This window comes from Balaenoptera ricei, chromosome 3 (genome assembly GCF_028023285.1).
Source record: "Balaenoptera ricei isolate mBalRic1 chromosome 3, mBalRic1.hap2, whole genome shotgun sequence".
In the NCBI taxonomy this organism is placed as follows: Eukaryota; Metazoa; Chordata; class Mammalia; order Artiodactyla; family Balaenopteridae; genus Balaenoptera; species Balaenoptera ricei.
The window spans coordinates 128,630,565-128,651,722 of NC_082641.1; the positions used below are offsets into that span (position 1 = coordinate 128,630,565).

Below are 21,158 nucleotides of genomic sequence, written 5' to 3' on the forward strand. Positions count from 1 at the left end.
TCTCGGTTCCCTGGCCCCAGCCCTTCCTCCTAAAATCAAGGAGGAAATTGTCTCCACATCCCCTTGAAGGCTCAGCCCCAGAAAGCCCGAGCAGGGGATTTCATTCTTCCAAGAAAAGGAGCCCAACTTTCCATACATGCAAATATGACCTGGCTCCTCCCGAAGATCAAAGCCCTAGCCTTGTCCATTCCTGGGCCCCAATCCCCAGCCCCCAGGCTCGGGCTGGCTTCATTCAGTGTACCTAGGTGACCAGGACCCAGGTGTCCTTGTCCTACCCCTGCTGTGCCTGCCCCAGCCATCTCCTGGTTCTGTCGCCACCTTCCAGGAGCCCCTGCTCAGGGGACCAGAATGGATGAACTTTGCAACTCCCACCCCCTAACTTCCCATCCTCCAGCAGTTCTTACCTGTGCCCTTCAGGTGGGGGAGGGTGCCCCGGGGTGGGCTGCTGGTCTGGAGCCCCTTTCACAAGCCCCAGGCTGACAAGCTCGGGAGGGAGGCGCAGAGCCTCAGAGCAGGAAGGCGCACACTCGAAGAGGCTGCTGAGAAAGTTGGAGTAGGTGTGTCCCAGCCCAGGAGGAGGAGGAGGAAAAAGGAGGTGGGAGAATTGAGGCGGATCATCCCCTCCTGCCAGCTCTGGAGTGGAGGGAGGGGAGCCAACTGGGTTGTGGCCCAGAACTCACGGTGGGGAATCAAGTTATGGAAAATGACGGCTGGAGAGTTGCTGAGAAATCGGGACCATCTCCACCTCCCTTCTCGGTTTTACAGAGGGATAAACTGAGGCCCTGGACAGGTTGTACTTGCCTGAGGACACAGAGAGACCATGAGGCACTGGGAAAGGACCCAGGTCACTCAGCTCTCCGGCCAACGTTCTCTCCTCTCTCCTCCCCACGCTGCAGATCTGGATGAACGACCACAGTCACCCCTCCCCGCAAGGTCTGGTTAATAACTCGCTACCTCCTGAGGTTGTTATGAGGATTAAATGAGATAACGGTTGAGGGAAGGCACTTGGCAGAGAAAGTCCCCCCATAAAAGGTAATTCTTCTTCTCATTGTTATTAGCTGTGCCTTCCTCAGTAAGTTACTTAACCTCTCTGAGCTCTGGTTTCCCCAGCTGTGAAATGGGGGTAACAGGAATCCCTACTTCATAAGGTTGTGCAGAATCGTGAGACAGATAATGTGTGTAAAGTGCAAAGCACAGTGCCTGGTATCTCTTTTCCAGGTACTGTACTGGGCACTGGTGACATAGAGGTAAATGAAATAGTTCCTGCCCCACAGAGCTGAAAATGGCTCTGTTACCATTCTGTTCAATCCCCCCGCTCTCCCCCGGCCCCCAGACTTACAACCCCTCTGCAGCTTCCCTGGCAAATAAATGAGTCTTTGCTTGCGTACCTCTACTTACAGGGAGCTCACTACCTCTTCCAGCAGTCAGTTCTGACTCAGCAGTTCTACCTGATGTTCAGCTGAGCAGCAGCCCTTGAACAAGAAGGTTAATAAACAAGAAGTCTACATATCTTTATTATTACTATTATTATAACTATATGACTCAAGGCAAATGATGTCAGTTTGCTGTCTCTATTTCCTCATTTGTTAAATGGGCTCAAAACTGCTGAGGCCACTCAGAACAGATCTATTTCCTCTGCCATGTGACAAAACCTAAGGCCTGATTCTCTGGCTAGGACTTGGTTTTCTAGAAGTTCAGTCTGGACCCTATGGCTAAGTGGAAGCATTAAGGTTCTGGTCTTGTTTATGGAAGAGTAGTGAGGCTCTTGGTGGTTTCCCAGCCCTCAGGAGATATCCATTCATGGAGTGGCTGCAGCCACTGTGGGCCATGCCCTCAGGGATCTGTCACCGTCGTCAGGGATGACCACAGGTGTCGAGCAGCTTCCACGTGTTGCCCAAGACATCTAGAGGGGCCCCCTAACAGGAAGAGTCTCCCAGGCGTCCCTCCTACAAGCTGCATGAGAGGCCTAGGGGTTTACAGCATGAGGGGGACTGCTGCGATCAACGCCAATGGGAAGGCTAACCTGGGCAATTATCCACTTGGCTGATTGCCACCCAAGTCTCCGAGTCTGGGCCGATTAGGCATTAACCCGAGGAAGGTGGCTGTGCGGCCCCTTTGGCTAGTCATGTGTGACTATCTGCCTTTGGGCTCCCCATCCTGGCCAAGGCTGGCCTCCAGCCTGTCCAGTGCAGGGATGTCTGCAGCCTGGGGGTAAGAGGGCGATGAGGATTGAGATGGGTCGCAGAACCGCAGAACGCTGCTGACATCCGTCCCCTCCTCCCCAGTTCCTCCACCACTCCTGCCCCAGGCCCTGATTCCCCACTCTGCGGGTCCCAGGACCTAACTGGGCGGCCTTCTGGCCTCCAGTCCCCCAGGGAAATTGCACTCCTCACTGACCCCCAAGCATGCTTGCAACTTCTCACTCCTGAGCCCCTGCTCACAGCTTCCTGGACATCAAAAATGGTACCTATTCATCTTGGTACAGCCCATATGCCAGCTCCCGTCTGTGAGCTCCCCCAGACCATGGCCCTGACCTGAGTGAGAAGTAATAATAATAATAATAGCAGCTAATCTTTATGTCAGGCACTCATCTCAGCACTCTGCGGGGATTATCTCGTTTCTCTGAATGCCACCACAATGGATTAAGCGCTGTTATCATTCTCTAGTTTTCAGATGAAGAAACTGAAGCTCAGAAAAGCTTTAATTACTTGCCCAAGGTCACTGGTCTAGACTAAGCTAAGTTGCAAGCCCTGCTCTGTCTGGACCCTCTTTTTATTTATTTATTTATTTATTTATTTAATTTATGTATTTTTGGCTGCGTTGGGTCTTCGTTGCTGTGCATGTGCTTTCTCTAGTTGCGGCGAGCGGGGGCTACTCGTTGTTGAGGTGCACAGGCTTCTCATTGCGGTGGCTTCTCTTGTTGCGGAGCACAGGCTCTAGGCGCACAGGCTTCAGTAGCTGTGGCACGTGGGCTTCAGTAGTTGTGGCTCGTGGGCTCTAGAGCACAGGCTCAGTTGTTGTGGCGCACGGGCTTATTTGCTCCGCGGCATGTGGGATCTTCCTGGACCAGGGCTTGAACCCGTGTCCCCTGCATTGGCAGGCGGATTCTTAACCACTGCGCCACCAGGGAAGCCCTGTCTGGACCCTCTTAACCACCAGGCTGTACTACCCCAGCTCTCCCCTTCCTCCCCGCAAGCCCTCTGGCTGAACCTCCTGTGTGCCCCTCTGCTTTGTTCTACTTTTGTGGGTGCCTCTTTTCACATCACCTCCCGCCCCACTCTGGTTTAACCTCTTCAGGGATGGATCTCTGTCTAACCCAGGGGTTCTCAACCGAGGCTGCACACTGGCATCACCTGGGAAGCTTCTACAAATCATGGTGCCCAGGCCCCACGCCCCAGACCAATTACATCAAACTCCCTGGGAGCGGGCCCCGGGCATCAGTTTTTCCCAGCAGTGTCAGCCACTTCGTAGGCATTAAAAGAATTACATCTGATTCTGAATCCCCTGCCTGGACCTCAGTTTCCCCGTCTCACTGAAGCAGGTGTTGAACTCTGATCTTTGACATCTAACTCTAGTATTCTAAAGCTCTAACATTCTTGACATCGGATGTTGTAGGCTTCAAGAGAAAGACCTGGCAAATTATCACCGTCCACTCTCCTACTTGCCTGAGGAAAGCTGGACTGGGTGGGCGCTTCCTCCCTCCCTCCTAGGTTTTCCTTCCTAGAGCGATCTGTCCATGTTCACTGTGGGGTGGAGAGCATAAATGAGGGGCCTGAGCAGTGATGAAAATTCTAACCAGATGACAAGTTTCAGGGTGTCCATGGATTCTGGAAGCACAGAAAGTATTATTTTCATTTTTAATAGACTGAACCCCTCTGATTCCTTCCGGGGCAGGCTAAAGGCTCAGGTTAATTCAGTGAAAATCATAGACACGAATCATGAAAGCGCATCACAGATGCATGTGCAGGATTGGCTGACAAACATCCTGGTTGGCACGGGACTGAGGGGCTTCCGGGGATGCAGGACTTTCAGGGAAATGGGAACCGTCCGTCACCCTAATAGAGGGAACTGCTACATCACTGCCCCACAGGAATCGCATACCCAGAGTAGGTGCGGAGTGAGTGTGGCCCACCTTGGCGGACCAGTCTGGAGAAAAGATTCAGCTCATAGGGCCAGTTGGCTGATGGACTGGTTACCATGAGACAGCATGTTCGATGAACATGAGACGCAAGCTGTCATTTCCAGGGCTGGGGTCCCTTCTGTCATACTTCCCGGGGAGAGTCACATATAGCAGGATGGGAGTGGGTACGGAGCGGAGACCCTGGAGTCTGGTTTGTGGACCTGTGGACGGGAAAGGCTCCAGAGGCCTGGCTATCCAAGGGACAAGATGCCTTTAAGGAGGATGAAGTCATCAGGGGATGAGGCCACCTGGCTCCGTGAGGGCTGCAGCCTGCAGCCAAGAGGAAGAAGCAGAAGGTGGAAGGCAGGTGGGCTGAGGGGGCCGAGCTGGGGATGTCAGCTGTGTGGCTGACAGACGGGACCCAGCAGGAGTGGGAACCGCCAGCCCTGGTGTTGCCTGGGGTGCCCGGGAATGTAATCAAACACTCAGCAGACCTGCTGGCCATGGGCATCTGGGCACCACCAGGCCCTCCAGCTCATCCTGACCCCCAGCTGGCAGTTCTGACAGGCTCCTGCCAGGAGAAGTGTCCGGCCTGGTTGGTGAGGCTATAGTAGGAATGAGCTCATCTGCCCAATCCAGCCCTCAGTCAGCCTGCCTCCGGCTGGTGCTGGGAGGTGGGGTGGCGCTGAGAGCTCCTAGAGCCCGGCTGGCTGGTTCAGTGGCTTTGGTTAGGTCACCCCAACAGGGAGCTGGGAGATGGGGGGCCACTCTGAGGACGTGAAATGGAACCCCTGATGTAATCCCCACCTTTACCTGCCCCCAGACGGGGGGCTCTGATGTGGCCCTGGCCCCCCCTGAGAACCAGTATCCCTCCCATGTCCCCTTCTCCACAACCACGAACCACTTTTTCCAGCATCATCTCCCATTTCTCCCTCTTGTGTAGTAACAACAACAATAACAATTGTGGTGAATATATGAATAACTGATATTTGTTCTAATTTATTAAGTACTAGGCTAAGTAAGCATCATCTCATTTGATCCTCAAAGAGATCCTCCCAGTAAGGTACTACTAATATCATTCTCATTTTGCAGAGGAAGGAACTGAGATTCAGAGTTTAAAGTGACTTTTCCAAGGTCGTCATACCTTTAAATGGCAGAGCCAGGATTTGAACTAAGTTTATCTAGATCTAAAACCTGTGCTCTTAACCTCCGCCCTCTGTTATGCTCCAATCCAATCACAGGATTTGGATCCATGGCCATGCTGCCTATATCTAGATAGGCCCCGTTCTTGATTCAATGCTCTGCTGTCTCTGTCTTACAAATCCCAATAACTTAAAAAAAATTTTTTTTATTTTATGACTAAGCATTTTATTGGAAGTATGTTCTGTAAAGAGAACAAATTTAATAGTTTAGAACTGCAAAATATTACCACCTCGTGGAATGTGGTCATAGTTATAGTCTATTGCTAGTGTCGTACACTGTCATGCTACCATGAAGTATTTCTGTATTACACATAGGGAAAGTAAGGCCAGGGAGGTTGACTTACCTGCTCCGGACCTCATAACCAATGAATGGCAGAACCAAGACCAAAAGTCTGAGCTCTCAAGCTTTTTACTCCACCCATGAAGTGACAACCAAGAAAAAACAATGTCACTTGACCTGCCTTAATGAAAAAATTCACTTGTGTTCTGCCAGCCTTCTTCCAGTGGTATTTTGGTTTCTTAAGAATTAACATAGTAGGGATCACAGTATATCGCAAAGGGAAGTAACAAGGTCTCTGCTTGGTGCTTTAATCCAAAAGCAGACTAGGAAGAAATGGATATGTCCCCGAGAAGCCTGTTTCATTTTGCAACTGATTCAACCTAGTTTCAGGAAAAATCTAAAGTTCATTAACGGATTAAGAAATGAACAAGGAAGACAACACTTAAATAGCTGTTGCTGCCCTGAATCCTGTTCAGAGCCCTATTAGCACAACTAATGCCTAATTCTTCCTCATTTGGTTGAGGACTTAAGCTAAGACAACTGAAGAAATAATTCTGAACACAAGTCCATTTAGGCAATAAACAATGGAACTAGAAAACTTTTACGATCCAATTACCATGTTTAGGGATATACTGAGTGTAGCCACAGACCCTGTCCAGCAGGGAAATTTGACAAGAACTCCTAGTCTCTTCCAATAACAGCTGTCTATGGATGTTATCATGAATAGAAAATGTTCTTATGCTCATTTCCTCATTAAGTAAACTGGACCACACCTGTGGGCCCAAAATACAGAAAGGTCCAAGCACCAAGGCTAAAGACAAAAAAAGTCAAGTTGTGGCACCTACTATGTAAATAGACAAGAGCAACACGATGTCCCCTTATCATACCATTGTATACAGCACTAGTTCCAATCCATCTCTTGACCCCAGCCCTTGCTTTCCCCAAATTCAACATTCCAATTGGTATACCCAGGTCATTATTGGATTCAGCTTTCTGGGTCCTTTAATTGGCTGCATATGCACTCTACACTAAATGTGATTAAGTACAAAAAATAATAATAATAATAATGTCTTCAAGAAACCTTCATAACAAAATAACAGATTCCCTATTAACAATTAGAGGATCAAGTTTAACAAGCCAAAATAGAAGACAAGAAGTCTGTCAGAATGTCTATAGATGGCACAGGACAGCTCTGACCTCAGGCCCCCTGTGCTGAGCAATAACGTCATTGGCAAATCCCCAAGGTGTAAGAGCTGTAAATATCCAGAGTCATGCAGGAAACAAGAAAGTTTCTTTCTCATTTAGTCATCCTCTGAATGCTCTGCAGACCTTCCATCTGTAGCCACTTTCCAATTTGTGTGTTTGTTTGTCCTCTCCTGTATTTCATTGTTAGCTATACGGATGTGGGCTTTTTTATCTCTCTTTTTCCTTTTGGTTTTCTTTGTGTCTCTTTCCTCACTTTCCTCAGAACTGCTGGATGCAGAATCATCTGACTGGGAAGTGTCATTTTCTGCCTCTAAGAATAAAGCAGACTTCTTGAGAGACTTTTTCCTGGATTTTTTCTTGCGCTTATGTGGTTGTTTCCTTTTCCTGGTACTAAAAGCCCCAGTTTCTTCTGAGAACTCGCTTGAGGAATCTGCTGTTATATCTGTGGCTTCCTTTTCGCTTTTCTTCTGTTTCTTGTGTGACATTTTTTTCTGCTTTTTTTTTGTGGGATTTCTTTGACTTCTTGTGTTTGTGAGATTCATGGGTAGATGATTTTTACCTGGGGAGATGTTTTTTTCCCATTGGTAATATCTTGCTGATCACTACTGTTTCAAATTCTTCAGGGTATAACTCTTTATATCCACTGTGACCCCATCTGTCTGGCATGTTAGCTTCATAATCATGTAACTTCTTGTTCCAGGATTTAGCCTTAAGAAGATCATCATCCAGTGCCCCAGAAATTTCATCCTTTGGCCTCCAGTAGTCTCTTTTGACTCTCTTCATCAAAACCATCACTACGCATCCGGCTTGAACTGCTGGGTAACATTTTCCTTTTGGTCCCCCGGTACGCATCTTCCATCTGTTTCTCCACTTCTCTTGTTGTCCACATATCTGATTCCTCCTGAATCTCACTGTGAGCATCTATGTGCCGGATGACGTCCCTCAGGAGGACTGTCCCCAAGGGAACTCAGGACATTCTTCAAGCCCTCGATCCGTGCGCCGCAGCCCCGCCCCCAATACCTTTTGAATAAGGTTCGCCCGTGGTCGTTTTGCACTGGGCCAAGCAGATGAGGTAGCAGATTCTGCAGATCAGCCAGCCTCAGCCCATCACCCTCCACTGGCTCATGCTGGCTGTCTACCTGGATTGCCACCCCGCCCGCACCTACCAGACCCATCACAAGGTTGCCCAATCCAGGAGCGTCTCTTGGCCTCCCTCTCCACACCTCCCCATCACAAGGTTGCCCAATCCAGGAGCACAGATTGCTGTGTTCTGGTCTGACAGTGAGGTCAGGGCAGGATACCAACCACTGTGTGGTCCTCCTCCCCTTTGCTGTACTTGTGAGGGGAGTGGGGCACAGGGGGCGGTTTGAACTTGAGATTAGACAGTTGGATTCAAACCCAGCTCTGCCATCTTGCAGCTGTGTGACATTGGACAAGTTACTTAACCTCTCTGGGAAGTAGTTTCCTCATCTGCCAAATGGAGGTGGCAATGGAGGGTGGCCGAATGGGGTTCTTATCTTGCAGGGCTTGTCAGGATTAAATAAGGTAATGAATCAGGAAAACTAAGCAGTGTGCCTGAGGCGAAAATTGGTAGTTTTCTGGATCAGTTTGGTGTCTAATTCATCTATGAATTTCCAATAGGTCTTCATATAGTGCTAATGAAATGTGGTAGGTGCAGAGGAGGGATAGATGTGAAATTGTTTTGCGAGTGCCAGAATGCCACAGGTGTAGAGAGTAGGACATGATTACGGATGCAGAAACTGAGGCCTGGAGAGATTTCCTGGCCTGCTCAGGGGCCCACCGCCCTCTCTTCCTCGCTTGCTCGGGTGCTCGGGTCCTGCTGGGTCACCTGCAGGCCAGCAAGGCAGGGCCCCTCAGGGGCAGGGGTCTGCTCTCTGCTGCCTGAATTCCAGAGGCAGCTCTGGCAGCCCCACCAGCCCCATCTCCCTCGGCAGCCACATTCCAGACATTCTGCCCAGGCGAGGAAGAGGCCAGCCCGAGGGAGGAAATCCGGAACCACTAGACAGGGGATGGCAAGGAGAGAGGTCTCCTGGGGACCAGGCTTGCTGGCGCTCTGGATTCCTCAACACCGCAAGTGCTCCTCACAGGCCAGACCTCAGGCCGCCCAAGGCCCAAGGCTCCTTTGGGGGTGCTAGGGGAGCTGCTCATGAGGAAAAAGACTAGCAGCACAGCGGTTTTCTAACTTAAGACTCTGCAGGCCTCATGGAGGGACAGGTTGTTAAAAAATGCATGTTCCAGGTCCCACCGCCCCCATTATGGAGGGGCCCAGCATTCTGCATTTTTAAATGAGCCTCCAAGAGGGTGCAAAATCAGGTTTGGGAGCCTCTGATTCCGTCCACTGTATAGATGAGAGACAGTCAACAGAGGGAAGAGAATGGCCCAAGGTTACCTAGCAACCAGGCTGTCCAAACGGGAGCCACTGCCCCTGATGGAAACAGGAGGGCCTCAGAGGCAAGATGCACAAGAACAGGGAAATCCAGAAAGGAAGAGGAGCTGAGAACAGGGTGGCTCAAGGAAAAGTTAGAAAGATGGATAATAATTCCCCCTCTTTCCCCACCGCCATCCCTGTACCCCTGTCCCTCACAGAGGCTGCTAACAATCCCAGCTCAGTGGTACACCGAGCCCCATCTGCTCACACTCTGCCTGTGGACAACCATGCCCCACCCCCACCCCATCTCCTCTCTCCTCATGCATTTCCTTCTCATGTCACCATGTGCAAGAGAGTAAGACATCCTGGGCTCAAGTCCCAAATCAGTCACTACCATGCTGTGTGGTCTTAGGCAAATTCCTGACCTTCTCTGACTCTTAGCTTACTCATTTGTACAATGATGGGACTAGACCAGCTTTGCTCAAAGTGCAGTTCATGGATCAGCTCCACAGAAGCACAGAAACTTTGCTAACATGCAGATTCTCAGACTTCCAACCAGATAAAATGAGTGAAAGTGTTGCATTTACACAAATAATACATGGTATATTTTCCTTCTAAAATAATAGAACGTTACATTTAAGGCTGAAGCCCTCTTTGCTGCCACCACCAATACCTTCTCCAAAGGCAAACAGTATAATCATTTAGGTGTGTAACGTTTCGAGATACTTACATTGACACATAAATATACCAGTAGGGGAACTTCCCTTGTGGCGCAGTGGTTAAGAATCTGCCTGCCAATGCAGGGGACACAGATTCGAGCCCTGGTCTGGGAAGATCCCACATGCCACAGAGTAGCTAAGCCCGTGCGCCACAACTACTGAGCCTGCGCTCTAGAGCCCGCGAGCCAAACTACTGAACCTGCGTGCCACTACTACTGAAGTCCACATGCCTAGAGCCCGTGCTCTGCAACAAGAGAAGCCACCGCAACGAGAAGCCCGTGCACCGCAACAAAGAGTAGCCCTTGCTCGCTGCAACTAGAGAAAGCCCACGTGCACAGCAACGAAGACCCAATGCAGCCAAAAATAATTAATTAATTAAAAAAAATATATATATATATACATACCAGTAGGAAAGATATAGCATTTGGGTATTTTGCTTGTTTCAAGGGGGTGGGAGGAATGGGGGTTGTTAAAGCAGTAAGTTGTGTATCCTTCTGCAACTTTTTTAGTCAGTGATGTGTATTGGGGTCTTTTCGTAGAGTACACATAGCTCCACCTCACGCTTGGAGCTCATTCTGGGGCTCACTCAAGTTTGAGAACCTCTGAGCTAGATGAATTCTGACATCACATCTTATGAGTCTAATTTTAGCATAAGGTAGGGGCAGGGAGAGCAGGATATTTCCAGCCATGAGGGAAGGTCCAGCCCAATTAGAGTGTCCTTGGCACTTGGAGCTGGACTCCATTGCTCAGATATCCCGTATTAAGGGTGTGGTACCCTGGGATCCAGCTAGGGTCCCCTACTTCCCTTCCCTTAGCGCTCTCAGGGCCACTCCCTCCCTCCCTTGCCAGCCCCTGGTCATCCTGATGTCATCTGTGCTGGCAAGGCTGACTCAGGCTCTCCCTGCCACCCGGAAGGCAGCACCCCATGGCTCTTGATGGAGGCTAACTGGTTTGACTTGGTGAAGCAGCCCAGGGTTTCCCAATACCTCCTCGCTGGGGACCTTCTAGCACATGCCATCTGGCTCGGTGGGGGACCCAGGAGCTGTCTGGGTCTAGAGTAGTGATGTTTTCCTCACTCTCCTCAAGATTCTGCCACAGCTGTGGGGCCATGAAGAAGCCCTTATCCTTCTCAGGGCTTCCCTGTCCCCATCTGTCCATAAGGTTGTACTCATTAATCTCTATGCCTGGCAAGAGCATCTAGCAAGAAAAATTATGCAAGATTTGTTGAATGAATAATAGTTGAAAAGCCCCTTCCAACTCCCAAGGAGTGCAGATTCCAGCCAACCAGTGTGAACAAAATGCATAGCGTGTGCATAGCCCTAGACTGAGAACTGAGGGGGATGGAACGCTGAAAGAGACATCGTCCTTGCCCTCGAGTTGCAGACAGCCCAGCTGGGGGTCCAGTCATCGAGTCAATCAGTATTTCCCTGGAGTCTAGCATGGGGAGGAATGGAGCCAGGTCGGGGAAGTCATGGAAGGACAAGGGGTCGGCTCACAAGTGATCAGGGAAGAGTGTGGGTTAGGAGACGGGCAAATGGAGATTGTGGTCACACAGACTAAGGGTCCTGCAAAGAGGTCAGAGGAGAAAGCATTCAGAGGGAAAATGAGGTATGTGGAGAGTGAAAGCAGGAGATAGGGAGAGTGTGACACATGACAGGCTTGATAAATATTTGCAATAAACAGATTGTTATAGATACCAAATTGTGTTAAATGGATAAATATAAATATATGAGTATATTAAATAGATGACAGAAATAAGCAGATGAAAGTAAGTTAGTAATGCATGGTTGGATGGACACGTGGATTGATGGAAACACGGATGGATGGGTGGATGGATGGATGGATGACGGACAAATGGATGAGCAAGCAGAGAGACAGACAGATAATCTTAGTCTAGGCTCACTGGATGTAGGGTCCAATGTCCAAGTTTGGATTTGGGCCCTTCTGCTTACTGACTCTTATTGGCCACGTGACCATGAGAGTTTTGTGTTGAAAACAGGGATTATCAGTCCAACCTGTCACCTTCCCCAGGAAATTATAAGAATTGCCTCAAATAGTAGATGAGAGGGAGAACTGCATAAAGCTGCATGTAAGTGTCAGAGGATTGTGGTTATAAGCAAATCTAAAGGATTTCTCGGTCCTAGATACACCAAGAGGACAATGCAGAACTGGCACATTGAGAGACTGGTGGAGGAATAGATGTAGGAGCTGGAATGTACATTACACAGCTGTAGGACCTACTCTATCAAGTACCTGTGGAGCAAACTAAGGGCCTGATGTTTGGGGACTGCTTGAGGTCAGTGTCTGGCTTTACTCACTTTGTCTCACCATCCAAAGCATGCCACTCCTCCCGAACAGAGCACCTTCTGCGGTGACGGTGACGCTCAACTCTGCTTCCCCATCAGCTCTGTGCTTTGTGACCACCTAGAGGGGCGTGATAGGGAGGGCGGGAGGGAGGGAGATGCAAGAGGGAAGAGATATGGGAACATATGTATATGTATAACTGATTCACTTTGTTATAAAGCAGAAACTAACACACCATTGTAAATCAATTATACTCCAATAAAGATGTTAAAAAAATAATATATAAATAAATAAAAATTAAAAAAAAAAAACTCTGCTTCCCTCTTCAGAATCACCTGGATTACTCAGCCTCAGGGTCAGTATCCAGAGCCCACCAATATCAGAATCACTTGGATGCCCACTGACAAGTACAGATTCTGGGGTCCCACTTCCATCCTCTACATCAGTGTCCTTTGATGTGCCCGGTGAGGATACTGGCTTGGTGCCTTGCACACAATGATTCTTCAATAAACATCTGTTCATTTTGCAGCTGTTGCTGTTTGCCCAGGTTCACTGGTTGATGTTGAGGATTGAGACTTGAACCCAGCTCTCCTGCTGCCTATTCCAGCCCCCCTGCCAGTGTCTCCTGCAAGGAAGTGGCCCAAATGACCTCTCCATGGCCCTAGGCTCTGAGATTGCGGACTCCTCGGCAGCTCTGAGACACAAGCCTCTCCAACTGCCCGAGGATTTTGAACTAAGCCCTCCGGCTTTCACCAGGCTGCTGCTGGGACCCTTGAAAACCCAGGGATAAGGGAGGCCTAATGGAGATAAGAGGTTCTTGCTTCTCCTGCCATCTGCCTGCTGCCCAGATGGGAGCCACGCTAATGTGCTGCTGAAGTCCCAGGCAAGGAGCCACGGGGACGTTGCAGGGGAGGTAGAGCTGCTAATTACCCACAGAAATCCCAAGTTGTTGAGAGCAGTTGTTCTCAGCCCTTGCTGCCTCCTGGAATCACCTGTGGAACTTTACAAAATATTATGTGGGCCCACCCCAGAGATTCTGAATGTCTGCAAGCCTGGGCATCGGACTGTTAAGTCTCAGTAGGTGATGCCAATGTGGAGCCAAGGCTGGGAAGCAATGGCTAGAGGTATCCCTTACCCAGGGACTTGCTGTGTTTTCCAGCTGGAGTGCTAAGCATTGAATCCCCATTTTCCAGATGCAGTAAGTGAGACTCAGAAACGTCAGGCAACGTGCCCCAGAGCGCATAGCGTGTTCCTTAAAAGCCACAGAGATCAACCTTGCCCAACTTACGCGGAAGGGGGATTTAATGCACAGTTATGAGCGACACAAAATGAGAGTGCAGGGTTCACAGTTAGACCTCCCAAAAGACAGGAGGCAGGAGTGGATGGGCAACCCACTCAGGCCGTCGCCACCAGAAGGATGCCCGTCCTCTCCGTGAGCTGGTCTTCTCAAGATCCAGATTGCTGCCGGTGGGTTGGGCTGGCTGAGCTTGGGTCCCTTGCAGGGCTGGGATGAGGGCGAGGCTGATCCTGCACTTGTGTGACCCTGAGAATGAGTGCCTCCTTAAATTTTGCACCCGGGGGGCCTTAGACACCTGACTCCCCTCACCCTAGTGCTGGTCCTACACCTTGGCCCAGGGAGGAGGGTACCTGGAGTGACAGCCCGCTAAGACTGCATCACATAGCCCCTGGATGCCTCCCCAAGGGATAACTGTGGCGCTGTTACCAAAAGGAGAGGAATGGACGCTGAGTGGGTGAAAATACAGGTGCCCATTCCCAGGTTTAAGAGCAGAGCAATTAAAAATATGACTCCGGAGTTGGATGAATCTAGATTTAAACCCAGGGTCTCTCCTTAATATCTACCTGACCTCGGACAAATCAGCCTACTTCTCTGACTGAGCCTTAGTGCAAAAGGATGCTAATAATGGTACCATCTGTTGACCTCTGTCTTCTGGCTCTTCATTCCATGCTCTTGCCCCTATATTTGTTCTCAAATTTTCCAGTGGGGGCACCTAACTGCAAAGGAGAGAGGGCTTGGGCCCCTGAGGGCATGGGGGCAGAGTCTGAAATCACTCACAGCAAGCACATCTTTCCTTTGAGACACACATCAGCCAGACTGCCAGGAAGTCCACTTTGGGCACATACCCCAGGAAAGTGAGTGCTTATGTCCACAAAGAGACACACACAGGGATGGTCATAGCACTGTCATTCATAGAATCCAAAAACTGGAGACAAGCCAAATGTCCATTAACAGTAAAATCAGTAAACTAAGCAATAATACATGAGCACAAAAACTAGCAGACCACTGCTACACGTAGTAACGTGGATGAATCTCAGACAACACATTGAGAGAAGCAAGCCAGACCCCAAGTAGCATATGCTATATGACTCCATGTGCATGAAGTTCAGGAACAGGCAAAACGAATTCACTGAACTGTACTTATTAAGATAAGTGAACTTTATTGTATGTAATGCCAATTTTTAAAAAATGTTTTAATTAAAAAAAAAGAAAAAACATGTAATTTTTGCAATCTATCCAAATATGTTTGCACTTTAACAATGATTTCCTCCAGAATGTTTCAGGAAAGTGGACTCTTCAGGAGTATAGGCCTTGTTTATCCAGTGGACTTCAGTCCCCTCTCCTTGAAGGCACACTCCCAAGTTAAGAAGCTTTCCCCCTCACTCCAGTTTGAATGATCTCCATAAACATCCAAAGCCGAGAGTCACAAACTAATGGTTCCTGAGCCACAATCACCCCTCCTCACATTCTATTTAACCCACTCCAGGTTTTTTTCATTTTTATCAATGAGTTTTTTTAAATCCAGGCTTCTCCTGAAATGTTGGTTGATCTGAAAAATGGGCATGTTGGCAGCAAAGGACTGGAGCTCAGATGCTGCAGATTTTCGATGGGACACAGGTACGTGAGTTCCCCCAGTCCCTCCCGGCTGGCCTCTCTCATGCCCTAGGTCTCCCTGGCCTCTGCTAGCATCTGAGCGTGTGCCCTGCTAGCTCACCTTGGACTTGAACCGCCACTGCTCTCCTAGCCAGCTCCTTCCCTGGCTTCTAGGTCCCTCCTCCAGAAAGCACCCCCAGATAGGCCACCTAACCCTGTCCTCTCCCTTCTAGGTCAAGGGCAAGTAAACTATGGCCCATGGGCCAGTGCAGCCCATTGTACTGCCCGCAAGCTAAGAGTGGGTGTTAGATTTGTAAATAATTGAAAAAAATCAAATCAAGCATAATATTCTGTGATACGTGAAAATTAAAAGAAATTCAAATCTCAGTGTCCATACCTAGTTTTATGGGAACACAGCCATGCTCACTCATTTAGGTACCGTCTATGGCTGCTCTCATGATACAATGGCAGAGTTGAGGAGTTACGTCAGAGACAGTATGGCCCACAGAGCCTAAAATATCAATAGTTACTGTCCAGCTCTTTGCAGAAAAAGTGTGCCAGCCTGTGCTCTAGGTCCCCCCAGTCCACGGGATTGTTGCTGTGTCACCTTTACAGGCTGTGCTGTCTAGATAATGAGATAATTTGCCCTGTCTGTACTCTTTAATGAGACAGTGTCATATGCCACCTTTGTACCACTCCTTCCACAGTCTTACCTCCGGTGGGGCAGATAGTTCTCTGCCTTAGGGATTGGGAGAGGAGGAACAGCCTGAACCCCCCGGCAATGGATTTGGGAAGACTCTGAGGAGGACATCCAAGCTAAGACACCAAAGGAGACAAAGACCTGGATACCTACTTCCTCTTTTAATTGCCCATGCTTACAGGAACCCTAGAACCCTAAGTCTCGAGGCCTGGCAGGAACTTCTGAGAGCCTTTCATCCATCCATCCATCCATCCATCCACTCACCCAACACTGTTAGCTCCCCTGTATGTTTAGTACTGTGCTAGGTTAGACTGGAAACTAAAACTTGGTCTCTGCCCCCAAGGAACATAGAGCTTAGTGGGTGAGACAGATGTCTGGAGACAAGATTATACTTCAATGTGAAAATCATTATAGAGAGATGTGAGCACACAGCTGAAAGAGTTGCTAACTCTAATTCTTTAATTTTGCAATTGAAGAAAAGGAGGTTAACCAGAGAGGCTATGAAACTTGCCCAAGTTCCCACTGCAAGTTAGTGATGGACGTGGAACTAGAATCCTTTCCCAACTCCCACTTCTTTGCACTTTGCTCTCCCATTCCTTCCTCCTGTCGTTCACTTAACACGTATTGTGGAGCCCCTACCAGATGCCAATCACTGCTCTAGGTGCTGGGCCTGCAGTAAGTGAGTGAGATAGACACGTTTCCTGCCTGCCGGAGCTTCCACTGCGGGAGAAGACAGAATTAACACATTAGCAAATCAATCAATTGGATGATGGGAGCTAACTGTGAGCGCTCAAGAAAATAAAGCAGAGGAAGGGCCAGAGTGGTTCGGCATCACGCCGGTGGGGTGGCCGGCAAAGGCCGCTCTGAACAGATGACCCCTGAGGGGACCCAGAGTGATGAGAAGCCAGCCACACAGGTCAGAGAGGAACATTCCAGGCGGAAGGAAAAGCAGCAGCCAGGCCTTGTTTTGTGCTTCCTCCAAGACTCAACTCCTTCCTCCACTCTGAACAGGAGAACCGTACGCTAGAAGGTAGCTTGAGACTATTTATTGCTTGGGGTTTTGCTCTGGTTTTTGCTTGTTTGGTGCGATTTGGTGCGCTAGCTGGGAGCGCCAGGAGAGGAGGTGTCGGGGGGCGGGGGGGAGTTGCCGTGAATTGAAGGGGAAGGTGGTTGGGAGGAAATTCTGATGGAGATGTGGAAAGCGAGAGGGTTTCTCTCTGCGTACTCAACTGACAGTAAATGAGACCCTGCAAGATGCCCGACGGTTCCCAAAAGGTAACAAAACCTCCGCCTCAGCCCCGTCATTGCGGCACTTAATTCTTTAAAGGATTATCCCTGAGACTGGGGGAGGGGAGGGAGCCCAACCTGGGAGTTCTGGCAGCCACACAACCTCCTCTGAGGCAGCAGGGAGACCTGGGGACCCCAACTGCCTCAGCAACAACTGGGTCGGGAGCCAGGAAGCCAGGGTTGTAGTCCTATCTCTGCCCCAAGTGACCGTGTGAACTTGCGTGGGTATCCTGCCCTCTCTGGGCCTCAGGTGTCTCATCTGTGCAATTAACGAGGATGTGGTAAGAAGCATAGTTTCAAATTATGCTTCAAGAAGCCCTCGGGTCCCAAAGAGAGGTTTTTAGGGCTGCCTTGGGGGCAGGGGCAGCAGAAGATAGGACGGATAGAAGTGGGGCCCTCACTCTTTTCAACCAGAACCGCCTACTTTAATCTGTTTCACACTCTGGGTTTCCTCATGAGGAAGTATGTGTAGTAATAATGAAAATAAACACTGAACCCTCCCACGATGTTGGTTGATTACGTGTGCTAATGTGTGCAGAGTGCTTACTGCAGTTACCCTGCATGGTATTTGTATCATGAGCATATATATTTTATAGATGAGGAAACGGAGACTCTGAGCTGTTAAGTACCGTCTAGGATCTGAGCTAGGAGGCAAAGGCTTGTGGTCAGGCCCCTTTTAACCGGCCCCCGATTCAGAGTACAGGTGTTTTGTATTAAACTAATAAGTTCTTGAGTTGAGGACTCTGCTTCTTACTAACAGACCTTGAGTACCCTGAGGGTTGTTGAAAGAGATAACGCACCTGAGATGCTTCACATGGAATTTGGCTTATGGTAAAGGCTCGATAATCGTTAGCTACTATCGTGGTTATTAGTGTTTTAATTTCATGTGAAGACTGATTCCATTTCTAAAACATGTTTGGAAAGGACTGGAGTAAATGATCCCTAAAGATCTTCCCGCCCTGGCAGTCTCCTTCTCCAAGAGAGGGATGCAGCTGTGGGTGAGAGCACCCTGCTACCTGGGGGGTCGGGGGAGATGCTGGCTGGTAAAGAGGCGTTCGTTAGTTTTTACAAAATGAGAAGAAGAAGGATAAGCCAGTGAGATTTTCAGAAATTTTACTTTATTTCATTTAAAGGACTGTACTTGAATCAGAGATGAAAACCTATCTAAGAACAAAAACGCCTGGTGATTGTTGAGCACTGGCTGTGTCCTGGACTTTTTACACAAATGTTCTTGTTTAATCCTCACCACGCCCCCCCATATAATTGAGAAAGTTGAGGCTTAGCACAGTCAACTAATTTCTCTGCGGTCCCACAGCTGAAAAGTGGCAGAGCTGAGACAGGCTGAGGCCCTTGGGACACAGAGCTCTGCCCTCTTAACCAATATGCCATCAGTCCTAGGGCTGACTTTTATGTTCAATGGCTTTATTGAGATGCAATTTACATGCCATAAAATTCACCCATTTAAAGTGTACAAATCAATGGCTTTTTGTTTATTTACAGCGTTATGCAACGATTGCCCTAATATAATTTGAGAACCTTCTCATCACCCCCACCCCCAAATTTCATACCCATTAGTAGTCACTCCCCAATCCCCATGCCTCACCTCCAGCCCCTGCCAACCTCTAATCTATTTTCTGCCTCTATAGATTTGCCTAATCCGGACATTTCAAATAAATGGAATCATATGTGTTCTTTTGTTCCTGGCTTCTTTCACTGAGCATAATGGTTTTGAGGTTCATTCATGTGGTAGCATGTATTAGTACTTCATTCCTTTCTGTGGCTAAATAAAATTCCATTGTATGGGTGTACCCCACTTTGTTTATCCCTTCACCAGTTGATGGACATTTGGGCTTTTTCTACTTTTTTTTAGGAATTAGGAATAATGCTGCTATGCACATATGTATATGGGGTGGGGTTTTCTTTTTTGACATATGTTTTCATTTCTCTTGGGTAGAATGGCTGGATCATATGGTAACTCTATCCTTAGCATTTTGCAGAACTGCCAAACTGTTTCCCAAAGCGGCCATTTTGCATTCCCACCAGCAGCGTATAAAGTTTCCAGTTTCTCTACGTCCTTGCCAACACTTGCTATTATTTGCCTTCTTGATTATAGCCAACCTAGTAGGTGTGAAATGGTATCGCCCTGGAGTTTTGATTTGCATTTCCCTAATGACTAAGGATGTTGAGCACCTCTTCGTATGCTTATTGACCATTTGTGTATCTTTTTTGGAGAAATGTCTATTCAAATCCTTTACCCATTTTAGAATTAGGTTGTTTGTCTTTATGTTGTTGAGTTGTAAGAGTTCTTTATATATTCTGGATAAAAGTCCCTTATTGGATATACAATTTACAAATATTTTTTTCCCATTTTGTGAGTTGTCCTTTCACTTGTTTGATGGTGTCATTTAAAACACAAAAGTTTTAAATTTTGATCTCCAGTTTATAAGTTTTTTTCTTTTATTGCTTATGCTTTAGGTGTTATATCTAGTAAATCATTGCCTAATCCAGAGTTGCAAAGATTCACACCTGTATTTTCTAAGAGTTTATAGCGCTTTAATTTAGGTCTATGGTCCATGTTGAGCTGTTTCCTATATGATGATATATAAGGGTCCAGATTCATTCTTTTGCGTTGTGTATCCAATTATACCAGCACCGTTTGCTGAAAAGACTATTATGTCCATATTGAATTGTCTCAGTGCCCTTATCAAAATCAGTTGACCATAAATGTAAGGGTTTATCTCTGGGCTCTCAGTTTTCTTCCATTGACCTATATGCCTGTCCTTCTGCCTGTACCACATAGTCTTGATTACTATGGTTTTGTAGTAAGTTTTGAAATGGAGAAGTATGAGTCCTTCAACTTTGCTCTTCTTTTTCAAGATTGTTTTGGCTTTTCTGAGTCCCTGGCATTTCCATATAAATTCTGGAATTAGTTTGTCAAATTCTACCCAAAAAAGGTCTCATTTTTAGAAGTGTTCTTTCTTTTATGAAATAAAGTGATAGAAGACAGTAATTTTTAAAGATCTTATTTAGCCAAAAATAAAAAAAAAGAAAAGAAAAGAAATCCTGTACTGGGCCCGCAAAATTGTGGGGAATTTTATCAATCTGTGAGATCCGAAAGTGACTTGGAAAGTTCTGGAGAGTGGGTCAGATTTAGAGGTAGGGCAGAGAGTGTGCACTCCTGGGGAGGAAAATGGAAGACAGAGAGGGCATCAAGTGGGGCCTTGGTGTAACAGGTACGTCTTAGAGTGTCTGAAGGGCTGAGAGGTGGGATCTGGAAGACCCTGTTTGCAGGAAAGGCCCAAGAGACTCCTGGGAAAAAAGTCACCCTCCACTAGGGGAACCAGATCTTGGCCCCAAGAAGGCACCAGTGTCAAGATGAGGGAAAGCAGTGATGCGGGGGTACTGCCCAATGTCTGATGTTCAGAAGTAGCTAATATTGACTGAGTACTTACCCTGAACTAAGCACTTTAAATGAATCTCATTTAATGCTCACCACAATCTTGTCAGTTTATGTCACATTGCTTAATTGCCTAACACAGCACTGTCCAATAGAAATACCATGTGAGGGCTTCCCGGGTGGCACAGTGGTTAAGAATCCGCCTGCCAATGCAGGGAACACGGGTTCGAGCCGTGATCTGGGAAGATCCCACATGCCGCGGAGCAACTAAGCCCGTGTGCCACAACTACTGAGCCTGCGCTGTAGAGCCCGCGAGCCACAACTACTGAGCCCGCGTGCCACAACTACTGAAGCCCGCGCACCTAGAGCCCGTGCTCCGCAACCGGAGAAGCCACCACAATGAGAAGCCCGCGCACCACAACGAAGAACAGCCCCCGCTCGCCACAACTAGAGAAAGTCCACGAACACCAACGAAGACCCGAGGCAGCCCAAAAGTAAATAAATAAATAAATAAAATTTGTTTTTAAAAAAAGAGAAATACCATGTGAGCTGCATATGTGATGTAAAATTTCCAGGAGCCACATTAAAAAGGTAAAAAGAAGCAGATGAAATTCATTTTGGTAATATACTTTTATTTAACTCAATATATCACAAATGGTATCCT

At 48.0% G+C, this 21,158-nt stretch overlaps 1 protein-coding gene and 1 pseudogene across 1 annotated transcript in view; one reads left to right on the top strand and one right to left on the bottom strand.

Annotated features, from left to right (window-relative positions):
* SLC36A1 (solute carrier family 36 member 1) overlaps nt 1-13,211 on the top strand; it is a 161,367-nt gene extending 148,156 nt beyond the window's left edge. Inside the window, exons 13-14 of the transcript XR_009502437.1 lie at nt 12,061-12,212; nt 12,750-13,211. The gene's annotated coding sequence lies outside the window, so the exon portion shown is untranslated. The remainder of the gene's footprint in view (nt 1-12,060; nt 12,213-12,749) is intronic.
* Nucleotides 6,904-7,784, bottom strand: LOC132363870 (uncharacterized protein NKAPD1-like; annotated as a pseudogene).
* Nucleotides 13,212-21,158: the final 7,947 nt, after the last annotated feature.